The 20,579-nt window shown below is 43.3% G+C and overlaps 1 protein-coding gene across 1 annotated transcript in view; it reads right to left on the bottom strand.

Annotated features, from left to right (window-relative positions):
* The window catches only part of asic2 (acid-sensing (proton-gated) ion channel 2), a gene marked incomplete at its 5' end in the record, with an annotated part of 362,882 nt that overhangs the window by 208,327 nt on the left and 133,976 nt on the right, over positions 1 to 20,579 (bottom strand).

Below are 20,579 nucleotides of genomic sequence, written 5' to 3'. Positions count from 1 at the left end.
TTGAATGAACATTTATTTGTCTCTGCACTTATAAATCAAAAACGAACAAAAAAATCAAATGGAAAATAAATAGTTGTATGGCACTTAACAGCAGCATTTACCTCCATTTACCTCCTTGGCAAATAACCAGCTGTATTTAGTTTTCCATAAGGTCCACTGACTCGGTCCCCAGCATTGTGGTGGTTGAGCAGCAGCCAGGTCTAGTGGAGACTCAGGTCTGGCAGTGGCTAACACTACTAGCAGTGTCAACTTCAGTAGTGCTGCTAGCTGCTGCGCTAACAGCATTAGTCTTTGGCCTTTTTATAAAGACGAAGCTGTCCAGCCTTGTGGCGGGTTAAGCCTTTTTTCCGGCGGCATGTGGTGTACCGTTTACTTTTTACTTGAGTCGCAGTTGCAGGACATGAGGACCAGGAACATGACGTTAAGCTTGCTGCTTCTTCTTCACCAAATGGGTTGGAGTAGCATTAGACACGCTCATGGGTGACGCATAGTGGCTTGGATGTGAAACGCAGCCTATTCCAATAATTAACATTCGGTTATTTTAAAAACTGAAAAGAAAAATATGATCTATTAACAATTTATTTAGGTAACATAAATAATACTAATTCGTACATTGAAAAAATAAATATATTATATAAATGTTTTGAGAGACCCCCCACAGGGGTTGTTCACTATGGGGGCTCAGACTCTATCTATGGGGGCTGAGCCCCCATTGGCCCCCACATAATTCGAACACTGGTTCTGGGGAGTGGAGGGTTCGTGGTTCAAGCCTGTCGGAGGACAGGTGCCTGCTAGTACCTAGTGACCCCAGTTACACATGGGAATATATAGCTGTTAGTACCTAGTAGGGGTGGGGGAAAAAATCGATACATAGTAGTATCGCGATACTTTGCGTGGCGATACTGTATCGATACAGGGACGCCAAGTATCGATATTTAATTATTCTTAAAGGGGACATGTACTGCTATTCCTAGCACTATTTGGGCAACTTTAAAGAATTCCTGTTAGTCTATTGAAGACATCTGTAAGGTTTTCTTCAAAAAAATTCATTGTTTTATATTTCTAATCAAGTACTCAAAACCATCATTTTCCAGCTTCAAGATTTCAGGCTGTTATGGCCTGGCTCCGCCCATAAGCACTTTGAGTGACAGTCAGTCCACACAGTCTGCGACTGGTAGACAGAGAGAGATAGAGAGAGAGAGAGAGAGGGGGGGGGGGGGTGCGAGAGAGAGAGAGAGAGAGAGCAAGAAAAAAAAGACAGGCCGTCTCTTCCTTTCGTTTTTTCTTCCTCCCCTCTCCCGTGTGGCGCGGCAGGTCCCCCCCCCCCCAAAGTGCTCCCTCCCTCTCTCTCTCTGTCTCCCTCTCTCTCTCTCTCTCTCTCTCTCTCTGTCTCTCCCTCTCTCTCTCCCTCTCTATCTCTCTCTCTCTCTCTCCCTCCAGAGTATGCAGAGGTGTCGGGTTTCACTGCCTCGCAGTATGAGGAAGTGGTTTTCCACTCGCTCTCTAGTCTGCGTGTATCGTCTAGGTAGATTGTGGGCGGGCATTAGCTACAACCATAGAGCCAATCACATCACTGTCTTCTACCCAGAGCCTGAATGACGTGACTCAGGCCTTCAAATCAGGATGGACTAATTTACTGGAGCAGGAAATTATCTGAGCTGAATCAGAGCAATCCGCCAATATGGTATTTAGACACTAAAACACATTGATACTAACTCCTAATACTATAATACAATGCTAGAGACTGAAAAATGACATTTATAGTACATGTCCCCTTTATTTTTATTTTTTTTATTTTTATTTTTTTTACAAGGAAGTTGCATTGTTAATTGCAATACCTGTAATAGTACAGTAGTCCACACACACGCACACATGTGCATTCAGTTAAGTTGGAATATGACTGTAATACAAACAGTTCAGTTTGTCAGGTACATGCAACACAGATTACAGTGTTGACATCTGTCTGCTTGAGAAAATACCATGTTCTGCAATAAAAATGATTGAAGTGAGATGAACAGACTGAACTTTATTTTATTAGATAAAACATGTTGACAAAGTTTTACTTTGCAGTTGAAAAAAGGTAATAAATCGCAACATATCACAATATTAATATCGCAATACTCAGCATATCGCAATATATTTAGTATCGCAATACCATCGTATCGTGACTCAAGTATCGTGAAAGTATCATATCGTGAGGCCTCTGGTGATTCCCACCCCTAGTACCTAGTGACCATAGTTACACATGGGAATATATAGCTGTTAGCACCTAGAGACCATAGTTACACATGTGAATATATAGCTGCTAGTACCTAGAGACCATAGTTACACATGGGAATATATAGCTGCTAATACCTAGAGACCATAGTTACACATGGGAATATATAGCTGCTAGTACCTAGAGACCATAGTTACACATGGGAATATATAGCTGCTAGCACCTAGAGACCATAGTTACACATGGGAATATATAGCTGTTAGTACCTATAGTGACCATAGTTACACATGGGAATATATAGCTGTTAGCACCTAGAGACCATAGTTACACATGGGAATATATAGCTGCTAGTACCTATAGAGACCATAATTACACATGGGAATATATAGCTGCTAGTCAGTGGCGGCTCTGCCACTAGGGGCGCAAGGGCGCCGACCCACCTGCTGCCAGCTGCTGTTAAATCACAGAAGAAGAAAATAAAACGTTTTAGTTTTTTGTTTTATAGCCCTATAAATAATATAAACATGTTTAAAATGAATAATATTTACTCATTTTAAGTATGTTTGTATTTCCAATGCACAATATAACGTTATTATCTCAAATAAAAAAACACTCGTTTTCCTGAGCAGGAAGTGACATCACGTTTTTTTTTTTTTTATTATTATTTCGTATTTCTCGGCCCGGGCTATACGCGATAGCGCTCTGAGTGCGCGTCACAGTTTGATCGCTGTATCCGTCACAGCCAATCAGTGCATAACGCGTTGTGCGTTGAAATATGACTATTATGTTGGAATCCGGGCGCGATTTGAAGCGGTCTAGCCAGTAGCGTCAAGAATTTCTGTAGCCGCATTTCGCGGAGACGCTCTCTGATTGGCCGATGCCAGTATTTTTTTCCGTAGCAGAATTTCACAGAGACGATCTCTGATTGGCCGAATCCAATTTCTAATGTTCCAATTCTAGCTTATTCCGGCTAGGTTGGTTCCTAGGTTGGTCCTATGTTGTTTGTCTTAGAGCGTGCCGTGATTGCAAGTTCTTTAGACTGTTAAGCTTAGGCACTCTTTCAAAGTTGGTTAAGGTTAGAGTTTGTCTTAGAGCATGGCGATAGAACGCCAGGTAGTTTGCAGTCTGTTCGAGCGGAAATGGACAAAGGAATGAAGTACTTGTGACTGTTGTGTGGTGCTGCTAACAAGCTAACACTTGGCTAACAAGCTATATGGCGGATGCAGTCTGGACACAGTGGACAGTGGTCTGGAAATCCTGGAATACATCAACAGTGGATTATACACTTTATCAAGGCAAGCCCTGGACGTGTCAACTAAACAGTGAGTCTCTCTCTCTCTCTCTCGCTCTCTCTCTCTCTCTCTCTCTCTCTCTCTCTCTCTCTCTCTCTCTCTCTCTCTCTCTCTCTCTCTCTCTCTCTCTCTCTCTCTCTCTCTCTCTCTCTCTCTCTCTCTCTCTCTGTGGTTAACGTTAACGTTTGTAAATAGTTTTTTTTAGGAGCAGTACTGTTAGGCTACTGCTGGCCATTCATGATAATAATAACGTTACCACACTGACTGTGTCGATGGCTCATTGATTTAACTACTGCAGCTCTCTCGGATTGAAAATACGTGGATTATGGCTTGTTCAACATCGTCTATGTTTGAATGAATGAATGAATGAGAACTTTATTAACAGATTGCAGAATGGGTACAATACAGTACGGCTCAATACACACAATTGTTAAGGGGATGCAGACCAGAGAAAGACGTTTGTCTTGTTTCCATCAGGGTCCCAGATTTTCGATTCATATCGATAGTTTAATAGCTAGCCTTGGCTCGTTTAACAATATGCAAAATATGTGTACAGCCCTGTACTCATACTGAAGTTATTCTTGGTATATAATAGGTCTGATTGTGTAACGAATCGATTCCACGTCGCGCTGTGTGTGAGAGAGAGAAGGAGAGAGGGAGAGATCTGCCTGTGTTTGGAGACGGGGCGAGTTTTGTTTCTAACTTTTCTATTTATATATTGTGTTTCAAGTTGTGAATTAGAGTCTAGACTATACTTTATTTGACTGGTTGTGTGTTGTTGTAGTAACAGCTGAGCGACTCGTTCATAAGAGCCGATTCATTGCCGTGAGCGTGAGTCGAATCGCTCACGTCTTGCCATGAGTCTGTTACATGTACTGTACATGTTTGCAAAATGTTTGGTATAGCGCCCCTAGTGACGAAGCACCCACCGGCCGCCACTGCTGCTAGTACTAAATACCATAGTTACACATGGGAATATATAGCTGCTAGTACATAGAGACCATAGTTACACATGGGAATATATAGCTGCTAGTACTAAAGACCATAGTTACACATGGGAATATATAGCTGCTAGTACTAAAGACCATAGTTACACATGGGAATATATAGCTGTTAGTACCTATAGTGACCATAGTTACACATGGGAATATATAGCTGCTAGTACCTATAGAGACCATGGTTACACATGGGAATATATAGCTGCTAGAACCTAGTGACCATAGTTACACATGGGAATATATAGCTGCTAGTACTAAAGACCATAGTTACACATGGGAATATATAGCTGCTAGTACCTAGTGACCATATTAGTTACACATGGGAATATATAGCTGCTGAGGCAGTGGTGGAGAGTGAATAATATAGTGATATGTGAGAGCTAGAGGCTGATAGGTTGGAAAGATATTGTCAGATTTGACAGGGCTATGCTAGGTGATAATTTTAAATGTGTCTGACAACTGCATGATATGTCTATCCATCCACCAATCCATCCATCATCCATCTACCCATCTATCCTTCCATCCATCTATCCATCCTTCTATCTATCCATCCATCCATCCCTCCGTCCGCCTCCTCATGTGGAATTCATTTATTTCTCCTGCTCCTTCTCCCTCTCTGTCCCGGACGTTACTCATTTTACTCTGTATTGTATATTGTATATATGTATATTGACTGAACATTCCTTTACTTACTTTTATTTTTTATTTTTACTTACTTTCTTTTTACTGTATGTAGCACACTCTCAGGGGCTCATACAGAAACAAGCATTTCATCATAAAGTATTCTGTATTTTGTTGTGACTAATGATAAACAAACTTGAAACTGGACTCCCTTCTCCCTCTCGGTCCCTGACTCCCTCGTGCCTCTCTGCCAGCGGTCTCTCTGATGTTTTTTTTATGTGAAGCCTGACGTGGTTCTCAGATGGCACAGTGTCCTCCTATACCTGTCTGATCATAGACAGACCGACAGACCCTCCACTGTGATGTCTCCAGCCAGGGGCCTGCGGCTTGGCTGTTAACGGCACACAGTGTGAGCCGGACACAGAGAGACGACAGGCCTGATGAATAAAAAATTAAAAACATACAGAGAGGCCGAGACAGAGAGAGAGAGAGAATAAGAGAAAAATACCCTTTACTTGAAGACAAAATCCCTTACCACAGACTGAGAGCAGCCATGCGTGAACAAATTATTATTGTCACATAATTGGATTTGTAAGGATGGAAGAGGTGTAAAGCTGCCTGGTATCCATGTCTCTCTCAGCGGTGGATGGAAGGAGTAGCTTTGGATGTGGGCAGAGCAGATTTTAGAGGGAAGATAATGTATTATGGTCCATGCTGTTGTCAGGTGTCTGTGTGGGTGCAGATGAGTCTGAACTTGATATGGTCTGATTGGTCCTCCTCCGTGGAGGGTGTCGTTTGGCATTTGGTTCGCGTACAGCGGCAGCACATGTCTCCAGTGGTCACCTTCAGTCTTGTAGCTTTATTGACATTTAACTCCATCAGGGATAGAAATATTCCGGCTCTGCAACTGGTGAGGCGGGCCGGCCGCGATGACTCAACCGCGCCTCGATTCTACCGGCGTTAGAAACCAAGTCAATCTCCTCCCTGATTAGGATTGTTGCACACAAGGCGTGTTCAATGACAGGACAGCAGAGGCCAGACTGGTTAATGAGAGATACGGTTAGATTAATCTAGATCAGTTAGATTAATCTCTCCCATTATGAAGTGAATGCAATACACACTAGGTGCAGGGACTCAAAGACTCAAGTGTCCTTACAACTAGGGATGCTCGATATTGGCTTTTTTACCGATACCGATATACCGATATTGTCCAACTCTTAATTTCCGATACCGATATCAACCGATATCACATTTTAATGCCGATATCGGCTGATAATATCGGTAGGCCGATAATATCAGACATCATTTCAATAGAAATGTAAAAAAAACAATTTAAAAAAAAATTTAAAACCGATATCGATATTTTCCGATATCACATTTTAAAGCCGATATCGGCCGATAATATCGGTAGGCCGATAATATCGGTAGGCCGATAATATCGGACATCCCTACTTACAACCCCTGTTTTAGTAGTTGACCCATGTATAATTTTGCCAAAAATGGTCACTGTGGATGAATCCCTTTGTTTGAATGAATGAATGAATGAAAACTTTATTTAACAGATTGCAGAATGGGTACAATACAGTACGGCTCAAAACACACAATTGTTAAGGGGATGCAGACCTGAAAAAGACGTTTGTCTTGTTTCCATCAGGATCCCCCATTTTCAATTCATATAGACATTTATGACATACACAACATACATGACATTTATGGCATAGGGACATATAGGTATTTAGTACTGATACATTTGTGACATAAACGGTATTCAAATATACAGTACTGTTACCCCTAGATCCTGACAGAGTATATACATATGAAGGGGAGGGGACTGTACATTAGGAGGGGGTGGGTGGGTGGGAGAGAAATATCCATACGGCGGGGAGGGAATAATATACATGCGGTGGGGAGGAGACTGTCTATTAGGCTGTCATTTACGGTGGCCAGTTTCGAATTGCAGCCTCCCGTAGGTGCTCTTTAAGAGCGGTTTTGAATGTGGGTAGGGATTCACATTCCTTTACTTCTTTGGGTAGGGCGTTCCACATTGATGTGGCATAATTGCGAAACGTGTTTAGTCCCTTGTTTGAGCCGAATCTGGATTTAACATGATTTGTTGAGCTTCCTCTGGTGTAGTGGTTGTGGTATTCACTGACGTTTGGGAAGTATTTTGACATGTACATGGGTACCTTAGTCATATAGTGTATCTTGTAGACCAGGCCCATTGCAAGTTGCTGTACTCTGTCGTCTACTCTAAGCCATCCTAGGTTGTCAAAGTGGGCAGGGGTGAGGTGGGTTCTGGGGGTAAGGTCAAGTAGTAGTCTGACCAGTTTGTTTTGTGATGTTTGTAATTTAGTTTTAAGCGCCTTTGAGGTGCTTTGGTACCATGAGGTGCACGCATAGTCGTAGTACCCTTGAATGAGTGCTCCTGCCAGAGTCTTCAGGGTATTCTTGTTTACCAGAGAGGAGATCCGGTACAAGAATCTAGTTCGTTGGTTGACTTTTTTTATTACATTGGATGCCATTTTGTCACAGGAAATATTTGCCTCTAGGATGGAACCCAGGTAGGTAATTTCGTCTTTCCTTGTGACAATATTGTCACCCACTGCAACTGAGAAGCCGTCGGTCTTGCTGAGTTTGTTATTTGAACCGAAGAGAATGGACTCTGTTTTGCCCATGTGTAATGATAGTTTGTTATCAGCGAGCCATATGCAGATTTTGCCTAGTTCCGAGCTGAGGGTTTTTTCAACCTGCAACTTGTTCTTGTCAGAGACCAGCAGGGCTAAGTCGTCCGCAAACAGGAACAAGTTGCAGTCACAGGCTGACGACATGTCATTTGTATAAATTAGGAAGAGTAGCGGTCCTAGTATGCTTCCTTGTGGAACACCACAGCTCACTGTGAGGGGGGGGGGGGATAGAGTACCGTTTACCTCTACCATCTGTTCTCTCCCCTCCAGGTAGGATTGCATCCAGCTCACTGATAAGCTATTTTGTCCTAACAATATCTTGAATATCACACATACTGTAGAGAGACATCTCACACATACTGTAGAGAGACAATGTCACCAACCCCTGCTAATCCCCACCCTTCTCTATCCACAAGAGCGCTGGATCCTTGGACAGCACCATGTTTTTTTTTTTTTTATATTGGAGACCAGCATAATAACGGATACATATAGGCTAGTTACAGATGTTTCATCTCACCTCATCTCATATCTCATCTCATCTCATCTCATCTCTCATCTCATCTCACCTCTCATCTCAACTCTCATCTCATCTCACCTCTCATCTCAACTCTCATCTCATCTCATCTCACCTCTCATCTCATCTCTCATCTCATCTCACCTCTCAACTCTCATCTCTCATCTCATATCATCTCACCTCTCATCTCATCTCATCTCACCTCTCATCTCTCATCTCTCATCTCATCTCACCTCTCATCTTATCTCATCTCACCTCTCATCTCATCTCTCATCTCATCTCACCTCTCATCTCATCTCACCTCTCAACTCTCATCTCTCATCTCATCTCTCATCTCATCTCTCATCTCATCTCATCTCTCATCTCATCTCTCATCTCATCTCACCTCTCATCTCAACTCTCATCTCATCTCATCTCAACTCTCATCTCATCTCATCTCATCTCATCTCACCTTCCCTTTTCTTCCCTCCCTAACTGGTTTACCTCCCATAACCCAAGCTGCGTGTGCAAATAAACATTCAAGTAAAAGTAACTGCATGTGCAAATATATGTTGCGGGTGGGGGTATGTGTGTGTCTGTGTGTATTCATGGAGCGGTGGGATCTACCCATGGGAGTTCCCTCTCTTGCGTTACAGGCTGTGCCGTTGGAGGAAGCTGATTGGCTGGCTGGCGCATAGGGGCAGTGCCCTGGAACCCTGCAAACTCGCTCAAAAGGGAGGCGAGTATTGTCAGCTGGGGGCGAGACACAGAAGGACGAGACCCGGAGCAGAGGAGGAAAGAGAATCCCGAGGACATCGACTGGTGATATTGCTGGTACACATGGCGCTATTGCTGCTTCCAGAACGAAAACGGGAGTCGAGAGGACGCTAGCAGAGGACGCAGGGCTGCGAGGACACACAGCTCTTTTTGTGTTTTTACCTTTCCTCCAGTGGAACCAGTTCATAGCGGCGACTGCGGTGTTTCCTCCAGAGTGGAAACGAGTGGAGCTTCAGACCGGAGGGACATTATCGCCACACCGGGCGCCGTGAGTAAAGAACGCAAGACAGTAGAATACGTGCCTAAACAAACAAACTATTTTCCCGAGTGGTAAATGAAGACATAGACGAACGGTGACTGCATTTGAATTAGGAATATTATCAGTGGCGTGAAGCTGAAGATTATCGGAACGGCATACAGTAAAGCCAGTAATACTGTCGAAGACTGGAACCTAGTATTGTGGATTCTCCATCCTCTGTGAACTACCTTTTCTCTCTTTTCTAAATCATATGGAGGATATCTAATCAATTGTGCATTGTGACGAACCCGTGAACGGGGGGAACCTTGCTCTTACTGACTGTGCCTTTCATTACAGGCGGAAGGACATTATTGCACGCCTGGTGCTTGGAGGGCCTAAAACACCCCAGTACAGACCGAACAGTTTTTAGCCCGAAGCCGAGAGGGGCTACGGGAGCGGAAGGAGGTGGCGTCCTTCCGGCCCTCAGCTTCGGGCCCCGGTTATCATTAACCTTTGTTTGTATTGTTTGTAACTCAGCGCTTCCACTGCCCCAGACCTAGGTTAGGATATGGGAGGAGTATTCTAGGGCTGGTCCCAACCCCTAGCGGTGAACAACACCCACTATCCTATCCAAACCCCCTTAATTTACCGTGTGAACACTTAGTGTGTATTTATCTACCTATATTCTCCCTAAATCATTTGCCGTGGCTCCCCGAGGGATAGTGTGATATCGATGCTTATTTCAGGATGTTTGCAGTGAACCGTGTGGTATAGTGTGATTCTAAGTTGACGTTTGATAAGTCATAGACCTGTGTGCAGGGTAGACTCTTTTTCCTTCACGTGTGTAGTGTCTCAGGGGCGGGGATAGGTGACGTGGGTGGGAGTAACAGTCTGGGGGTGGGTTTACGGGGCATGGAGCACTTCCTCCTTTTAACTACCCTAGGCTTAAGAGGCGTGGGTATTTTAATCTAGTCTAATAGTGTTTAGGTAGGTTTATGAATTTGTAACTTATGTATTAAAGTATTGCCTGTTTTTCTTAAATACCATTATGTAATAAAGTATTGCTTGTTTTTGCTAAACATTCTCTCCTTGTCTGTCTGTGGTCCTGGGGAATCTGTTGTGGTAGTTCAGCTGAGCTCTTTGAAAAGTACACCTGTGCGCTTGCACTTCCTAGCTGTAGACTGGGGTGCTTTTCATTGGGGTCAGGTGACATATACATTCAAGTTAAAGTAACTGCATGTGCAAAGATACATTCAAATAAAAGTAACTGCATGCTCTACACTTTGACAACACATGCATTGATTGATTGAATTAATAAAAAAAACACATACATTTGAAGCAAGCTTCTCATACATATTCTTAAGAAAAGTGTATTCCTTTTATAAAAGAATGAACACAATAAAGCTAAACATTTTTTATGAATTTGATATTTATAAATAATAAATTAAATTGTGCTGAACCAGGAGCAACACACATAGTCAAAATTACACTGTACAAGAGCACCAGCCAGTTTAAATACAACTGTTGGATACAAATAAATACACTCAGTCGTACACAATTTTATGGGGTTATACAGGAAGAAAGAAAATAAAACCAAAACAACAAAGAAATAGAACATAACAGCAATAACAACCTTCTGGATTGCATACTGCTTAGTTGCATCATGATTCTGCGCACACCACAGGACCAGACCGTAGCCAGCACAACCCTAGGCCAGACACAATTGCTGTTATTTTAAAGGGCAGAGGGGTGGTGTTAACCTTTGTAAGTAAGATAACACAAGTTTAATTAAATGTTTTGGTTGATCCCTCAATGGAGAATTTGATCTTTTCCGATCTGAGGAAAATCATCAAGTCACTGAGCCAGACATATGCTTTACGTGGTTTAGCAGATTTCCATTCCAACAGGATCCTTCTCCTGGCCGTAAGGGAGGCAAAAGCAATTGCATCTTTGCTACTTGTCAAAGATAAGTCATTACCCTGTACCCCAAAGATGGCTATCTCGTCTTTAGGTTGTAAATCATTATCAAAGGCTTCAGACAGGGTTCCGATCACTGTAGCCCAGAACCCTGTGAGTTTAGGGCATTGAAACAAAACATGAAGGATGAAGCCTGTCTGATCTGTTGAAATTGTGTCTTCAAACTGTAAATCAATTGTAAATCAAACCATAAATAGCTGTGAAATATGCTTACGAATAATAAAGATACATGAATACTCTGGTTTAAAATATAATGATGTAAGTCTACCTGTGTGTAATTTGTAAAATTACACTATGTAGATGGTTGTGGCAGAATAGGGGAAATACGGATATACTGGGGAAACCCCATGGACTGGAGGCCCTGCCTCTTTGCATCCTCTTGATGGAATTGACATGGGAGTTTGTCCGAGGGAAGCAACAGTTGCGATTGGAGGATCAAGAAAAGAGGTTGGGGTTAGAGATAGGTCCATTGATTACCTCCCATGTGGGAAGAGTTGTAGATCTGTTGTAGAGTTGTTACATTTATATTTTAATTGATAGGCCAGAAGGCAAACTGCTTTTTCCCCATGTTCACTGATTTTCCTCCTTGAGTGTCTCCCTTAACAGCAACGGTGAAATTGAGTCGGATTTGTTGGTTAGTATGAAGACATCTAACACAGTGGATACATGTTTACAGAAGCTTTAGAAGCTATTAACTCTGGAGTTGTATTAGCCCTCCAACTAGGACGTAATGGATATATATATTACCATTATATTGCGGACTGCTGCCAGTCACAAACTGTTCCAAAGATACTGGGCTCTTCCCTCGACATTGTAGTTATCTGGATAGACTGCGGCGAAATACAGCCGTACAATCTACCAAGAATTAACCCATTTACAAGTTGTATTACATTTAGCAAATAAGGAAACAGATAGAGAACATTTCAAAGCACTAGAAATTTTTACCTAATTCTGAATCCTAACATTTTCGGCATTTATGAAAAATCCTCTCTGAGGACGTTTTCACACCTTTTGAAGCCTATTGTTCTCCCGCTGACGGGAGCTTCAACCTATTTCCAAATCAAATCTATATAATAGGTATTATGTTTCATCATGAATGCATGAAAGGGGGAGGGGGTAGTTTTTTGATTATTTGATTGCCAGTAACGGCATTCGTTATTACCACAACACACGCCGATCAGGGGGATGGGTATGAAAACCTTGCACGATCAAGCCGAAATTGACGTCAGATAGTCCTTACCTGTGGTTGGTGGTATTCCAAAAAGAATAATATAATTATTGGATCACCATCTGGTCCATCTTATGTTCATCTGGTCCACAACATAACCCACCACAACATATGGATCGGGGGTCCCGAAAATGATTCAATGCGATCGAGTGAAGCCCTAGGTTTCCCATTACTAGAAAAGTGTGCCCGGAGCGGTTCAAACATAGCACCCGGTCTGGAACAGGGTTTACTGCACTCTCGATACTGCCTACTAGCAGGATCTGGACGGTACTGCACCAGTCATAAAAGTCAAAATAGTTTTCTCCATCCTAGAGAGAGACAGTGATTTAGGATTAAAGCTCAAGCTGGGTGTAGAACACAATTCAGATTCACCACAGAAAATTATATATCGAGAATTTTGTTTGGGGATTAAAAAGATTGATTTGTTAATAAAAACCTGCATCGTGCCAGTTGGGAGCACAGATATGTACAAGTACAACTGGGGTATGGAATAGTGAGTCAGATACTATAATAAAACAACCATGACCTTTGAATGAAAGCTTTGAGCCTATCCAGCCAATTTCTTAGTCTAGAGTGGTCTGTGTTTTTCAGATGTGTTTCCTGAAGAAAAGATACTTTATTTTTTTTTGTGGGCTAGTCCGCTTCACTGGTCCATTTAACCCCTTCACATTCCAGATGGAAAAGTGAATGGCTGATCCCTCCCCTCCAGTGCTGCTCTTTGGTATATTAGCCATAGTATAAAAAAGAAAAATGGAGCAGAGAGGCAGAGACACCTTAACATCGGACTGCGTTTTTGCCAATCAACCAATACATTGTTGGAAAGTTGAATTTGCCGCCTTTCGATCATCACCCTACTCGACCTATTGCATGCTTTCAGTCTCGAGTTACAAGACGAAACATCCAACGAGCGTGATTTGACAAGCCATTTGGACAAGTGACCATGTCCGGTTTGGCCGGGTCCTGAACGGACCAGTCACCTCTGAAAATTATTGACCACCTTTGTAGCCAATGCAATTCTGGAGCCATGGCTGTCCCACGCAAGGGCTGATTGCAATAAGAAAGACAAAGAAGAAGCCTGGGAAATTCTTTGTTTTGACTAGCGCCTTGGAATCAATGGCAGTGGACGGCCATTTTGGATGCTGAATTAAAGCCGGTACACATTATTATAAAAACCTTTGTAAAACACACATTTTCTGTGGGATTGTTATCAACTTTGGACCTGTACTAGATAAAGCTATGGAACCGTTATATTTTCCAGCTCCTATCTCTCAGCTGGAACTCAAAAACAGACATCTGGCAACAAGTAAACAGAAATGTGAGTAAGCAAAACTTTTACTTCAGTGTGTTCAAACCTCTGTAACTCTATTTCATTAGCACTTAGAGTGATTCTTCTTTGTTGTGGAAGAAAGTTCACAATGTTTACTTCCAAAGGAGACCAGACTCATGCATGTGCTATAAGTATAAAGTATAATACATCGCAAATTACTTTGGGTATGCAATCGTCAGGCGTGTTATGCAAAACTAGCCCCATTTTTGCCCCATCATCATCATCATCACGTGGCTTCTTCATTCCGAAGGTTGCCTATCACTCTCCAACCCATTCTGTCCCCACTTTTTTTCTCCAACTCCGTGACTCCGCCTATCACTCCACTCCAATCACAGACGTTGTCTACGCAGACTCTTCTTAGTCTTCCACTTCCTCTCTTTCCATCCACATTCCTCATCACCACATTCTTGAACATCTCCCCACTGGATCCTCTCAGCACGTGCCCGCACAACTCCATCTTTCTCCTTTTCAACCTCTCCAGCAGCTGTCCTCCTTGCATACCCGCTCTTCTCAGTACCTCCTCATTCTTGATCTTTCCTTCCATGTTATCTTCAGCATCTTCCTCAGCGTCCACATTTCAAAAGAGTCTATCATCCTCTTTGCCTCTTCATTCAGCGCCCATGCCTCTGCTCCGTATGAAAAGACTGACATAACATATGTTTCCAAAATTCTGGTCTTCGTTTTCCAACTTATGTTTCGTCTCAATAATTCTTTATGCATAAGTAATTAAGGCGCAAGGTGTATTGTGCAGATCCAGATACAAATTTTAAAAAAAACACACAAAAAGTATGATGATGAAGAGCATGCAAACCAGAACCCCTTGAAATAAAATAAATACCCTAGAATTAGCCTCCCCAACTGAGGACCTCTCAGAGGACCTCTTTTGGGCCCTCAACACCTCGACCCTGGTAAAGAAAACTATTGTCACTTCTACCGATACACCATAGAAGGCATACTCACTAAATGCATCACAGTCTGGTACCCAACCACAGATTTGTTTGCCCTCCACCCCTCTGAGAGGTGCTACAAGAATCTTAGTTCAAGGACCAGCAGGCTCAGGAACAGCTTCTTTCCCTTAGCCGTGCCCCCACCCCCAATTCAGTTTCATTATATGAACTCGACCCGGTACCGGCCGTTTACGGTTTACAATTTGAAGGTTGGCCCTGCGGGACCTATTAGGTCATCAAGGCGGTCCAGGAGTGAATCATTCTATGTCTGCAGAAATGTTATGGTGGCTTCAGCTGGAAGCAGTTCTGGAAAGTGCTTATTTATTCGCAAAGACAATCTACAGAGGATTGAACAGACTGGATTGGCGTTTTAACCTCTTAAGCCCGATGTGTCCGGTACCGGACCCAAAATGACATCACATCATAAATCCATGTCTACAGACTGTATGGATTAATGTTGCGTTTTTTTCTCTCTCAAATGTAGCCAAGAGTAAAGACCCTAATCCTGTCAAAACAGCAGTCATAGTGTATATTTTCAGCATTGCGTTTGTTTACCAATGATTTTAATTGAATTATTAGTGAAATATAAGATTATAGAAATCTCAGGGCATTGAGTTGGAAACCGGCGCATATTGATGGGAGGAAGTGGTGCAGCCAAAAGTGAGTGTAGTCTTTTGAAGCAAGAGGCCCAGGGCTTTCAATGCACTTTTGAATTTAGAAAAACTACACTACCCAGCTCACACCAGCCCCTGTCAATCATCTGACTTCTTTAATCTACAAAACGTCTTCCTCATCTGACATCTCTGATCCTCTGTTCTTGTAACATCAGTCAGTGTCTAGCAGCCAATCATATGTAACACTCACAGAGCTCTTTCTCACCTGTCTCAGTCCAACGCCCTTTGGTGGAAGTGGTTCCACTATTCTAGCGTTACCAAGGAACTCTGTAGTCGGTGCTCTGAGAGAGTGTGTGTGTGTGTGTGTGTGTGTGTGTGTGTGTGTGTGTGTGTGTGTGTGTGTGTGTGTGTGTGTGTGTGTGTGTGTGTGTGTGTGTGTGTGTGTGTGTGTGTGTGTGTGTGTGTGTGTGTGTGTGTGTGTGTGTGTGTGTGTGTGTGTGCGTGCGTGCGTGCGTGCGTGCGTGCGTGCGTGCGTGCGTGCGTGCGTGCGTGCGTGCGTGAAAGAGTTAATGAGAGAGACGTAGGTGTGTACCAAACTTACTACCCACCTGACCCAGGGGACGGACGGGGAGCGCTCTGGGCCTGAGTGATAGCACGACCGGCGGGACAACACTTCACTCCACACCTCCAAAATGGTGCTTTCACACCACCGGATTGAGGCGGGGAGGGGGGAGACGAACGCCAGGAGAGGTGAGGCCAGAGAGCTAATAGTCTACTTTCCTCCAAGTAGTGAACGGCAGGTGTATGATTGTGTGTGTGTGTGTGTGTGTGTGTGTGTGTGTGTGTGTGTGTGTGTGTGTGTGTGTGTGTGTGTGTGTGTGTGTGTGTGTGTGTGTGTGTGTGTGTGTGTGTGTGTGTGTGTGTGTGTGTGGGAGGATGGTTATTCAGAGCGCTGAAGCTAAGCAGACTAAACGGAACGGCATTACATCCGCTATAACCACTGGAGCCACGACTGGGAGCATTGTGCTGCTTTTGAACGAGCGTCACGCTGGCCCCGCCGCGGCCGGCGCACAGGTACGTCCCGACGTGAGAGAAGAAGTGCTGCTGAATCCCCGCCAGCTGCAAGACGGCAGCGGTGTGCCTCTCTGATCGGAGGTGCAGCCCATGAAGCGGAATGAATCCATTGAATGGGCCATTAAATCGTTAAAACAGCCTCCCATTCAGAGACCCCTGGTGCATTAAGCTGTCAAGTACATGCTACTGGCAAGTGCACACACACACACGCACACACACACACACACACACACACACACACACACACACACACACACACACACACACACACACACACACACACACACACACACACACACACACACACACACACACACACACACACACACACACACACACTCAGACTCACACACACACTCAGACACACACATACACACACACACAGACACACACACACCAAGCCACCATACACTCTAAAAGGAACGTTTAGCGCCAAAAACGTGTTTTCTCGTTTTTAGATCCTTTGATCTTTTTCCTTTGATCCCCATTCTAAACACTTGCTCGGAGCTGCCTGTGTCTCCCTGGCACCGTTGCCTATGTTAAAATTGCAATGACGATCGAATCCCGCCATGTGGCAGTATCGCCTACTTTTTTTAATCCACTTTTTCTCCTCTTTTTCAATTTTTCCCCCATCCCAATCCGCTGTGCCAATTCTCCCCTCCCCTGTCTTGAATGTTGCTCGCATATGTCCCCCACTGGCCGGTTGTAGGGAGGATAGAAGCCTTGCATCACGTGTCCCCTCCGATACACGAGGAGGCAGCCTGTCACATCTTTTCACCTGCCAGTGCGGACTCTCATTGGCGAGGTGTAACGTGTGGGAGGCTCACACACTAACCCCGCCATTTTCTGTCTCGGCTGTGCAGGCGTCCCCCAACCGACCTGTAGGAGTCGCTGTCCACAATGTCCAGATTACCACCCATCGACTTCCACCCGCTAACTCTGCCAATTGAGTTAGTATGACGGCCGGCCCAAGCCGGAGGCAACGCCGACAGCCGGATTCGAACCCGGTGTCTCTTGCGTTGGTGACGAGCGCAATGTCCGCTGCGCCACCTAGCCGCCCTATTATCGCCTACCTTTTGAACTGGGGATATCAGTTGTCTTTCAGTACTGAGGTACCTCCGGCTGCTTCCCCCTCAAAGTGAATCAGGACATAGCAATCGGTCTGAGATTTGATGCCTCAAACCTATTGTTTCCAGTATGATAGCCATGCCCAATAAACACGAGTAATTGCGATCGCGATGGGACGACTGGTATTTATTCATTTTGGAGTACCTTCTGACTAAGGTAAGGTCTATTTTAGGTAACCTGCTAGTATTTTTTTAACCTAAAACATGCTTTTGTATCGATCAGTGTCGTATTTTACCGAACCTAAAACATGCTTTTGTATCGATCAGTGTCGTATTTTACCGAACCTAAAACATGCTTTTGGTAACGATCGCAGTTTCGAGGTAAAACGACCCCCCCCCCCCACCCCCCTTGATGATTTTGTGAAGAAACATATATATATGGTATATACCTTTGATTTGGAAATATTTGGAGTTTCAGGCGAGCAACCCGAACGATTTGGGCATATGCATATAACATGTCATCTCGCGATCTAGAAAAAAATACTGGATTATTTTGGAAAGGGGCGATGTTTTCGCATGGAATAGCGCACAAACTAAAGTATGTAGAAATTAACTGGTTAGTCAGTGTTGGACTATAAACAATGCCTGTCAAATGAGCCATACTATTGTCTCCATAGCTATAATACAGAACACACGATGGGTCCGCAAACATCGTGAAAATGGTCAATAAAGCTGGTGCCATTGAGTAGAGATGGGAAAACAGCGTGGCGGTCAATGATTTTAAAAACTGCCTTCCCACATTTTCTCTTTGAACCACTGATAACTTTACTCTACAACTAATAAAGTCAAATCAATGTTGACAGGATCATTATTTATAGTGTATCAATATTATCTATACAGTGCAACTTAACCTCTTCTACCCGACGGGACCTGTACCGGTCCCGAAATTACATCTTGTCATAAATCAATATTTTTCAGACTGTTCTATAAAAGTAGCAATTTTTATTTCAAACGTATTCAAGTATAAACTAACCATGTCACAACAGCATGTATAATGTATATTATCATCAATACGTTAGTTTAGGAATAGGTTAAAGTGTTATTTGTAGGCCGCACCTGTGCCTCAAATAGATTCACTATCAGCTCTATCTTTATTCTTTCAAAATGTTCAGTTGCTATTGCATGCACTCATCTGTGTTTCACTACACACTTGAGTGCATGCTTACCAACTGTTAGTCTGCAACACTACTATCACCGACATCTAAGAAGGGAGATCCCCCCTTGAATGGCCCTTCTAAGGTTTCTCTCCTCCTCCAGGTTTTAGTGAGTTTTTCCTTACCTTCGCGTGGGGTATGTCTGGGAGTGCTTGCATTCTTTTCATTTATTTGCATTTATTTTAAATTTGTTGGACCTTATGGTGTTCTTGTTCTGTTCTTGACTTATTGTTATGTTTCTTCTTGACTTGTTTAAAGAAGACGTGTACGGCCCATGGGGACATTAACGTGTGTTGTTGGGCCTTACAAATAAATTTGATTTGATTTGATTTTGATTTGATTTATTTAGATAGATTTTCCTCTTTGAAATGTCTGTATATTCCGCGAGAGGCAACCATTTTGTAAAACCTTGAATCATGGGAATTGTATTTTTTGCGGCCATTTTGTAATAGACATCGCTAGCTGTCGATCAGCATTGGAATCTTTCAAAACTACACTTCCTGTAAATTTATATGGGGTTCTAGGTTCAAAATTCTGTATGGAAGCCTAGTAATAGACACAATATTTCTGACACTGGGAATACATTCACTGAGGTCCATAGATGTCCCTAGATACCAAGAATATGCAAATGGTCCTTGTAGAAGTGGAGCAATATTCCATTTACTTAGGTATTTACATATTATAAAAAAGTAACTGTACTTACAGTAGATGTCATTCACTGTTTGTTCATTCAAAGGGAGATTTGGCCCGATCCATAGATGTGTGACTTGGCCATAATAAGGTCATTTATAGGCCTGATATTCTATATTCTATAATCATATTTCCAATTGCATGTGTCCGGATGGCAGAATTCAGTACTGTCTCTAGAAAATATCTTGTTTAATCATCTTCCTTTTATTCATTTTGTTGTGAAGGATCAGATTAAACCGAATATATATATTTATTTATGGATATATATTTAATAGTATTTGTATATCGTTTGATATCCCCTGTATATTCCTTGTACAATATGCACTGAATATCCCTTTAGTCTACTAAACAGCCCATAATAGTTTCATTCTACCATTGGACGAGAACCTGGCGCCAGCAGCCATACCCCTAGGTTCAAGTTCAATCGTGCCGACCAACATGTCGTGGCAAGCCCGGTTCCGCGTAGGAATACGTCTGGCGAAATACGAATGGTACTATTTGTTCACAGCGCATATATATATGGCGCAAGTAAAGTAGAACTTTTTTTTAGTCCATTAGTTCTTTACCCTCCAACCGAGTAACAGACGCGAAGCCTCACCCACGACGCACGTGTGGTGCAGTAAGGCCTACTTGGCCTCAGAATAGGCATTGAGATATCGTGTGGATTAATAGTTGAATTGTCATAGTTTGGCACTATACCGTCGAGTTGGACGTATTTCTATTAAGCTAATAATAGTCTATTATGTATGGTGCATCGTTCGGTTAGAGTTATAAAGTGAGCAGCACCCCCATCGTTCCTGACGTTATCTGGAGTCTTAACCAGGCTGGGCAGACCACTTGTGGTGCTTGCATCCGAGGAGCTCCGGGCCAGGACGAGTGGACCTGTACATTGGATTACTTTACCCGGACGACGGCGAGCCTTCCACGGCTTGGATTATCTACATGCTTTGTTTGGGTGCTTTGATTATTCCATGGATAACGGCCAACACTGCTGAGTGTTGGAACTACCCCCCGGAGAGGAGCCCAGGTGAGACGGCGCTCTACACCAGTGAGGTCGCCTCACGTCTCTCCGTTGTGGACCGGCAGCTACCGTCCACCAGAGGGCCCAGCTGTATTCATC

The sequence above is a fragment of the Notolepis coatsorum genome (genome assembly GCF_963971535.1).
Source record: "Notolepis coatsorum genome assembly, chromosome: 14".
In the NCBI taxonomy this organism is placed as follows: domain Eukaryota; kingdom Metazoa; phylum Chordata; class Actinopteri; order Aulopiformes; family Paralepididae; genus Notolepis; species Notolepis coatsorum.
The sequence above is the reverse complement of the archived record's forward strand: the minus strand, read 5'-3'. Positions and strand labels throughout refer to the sequence as shown.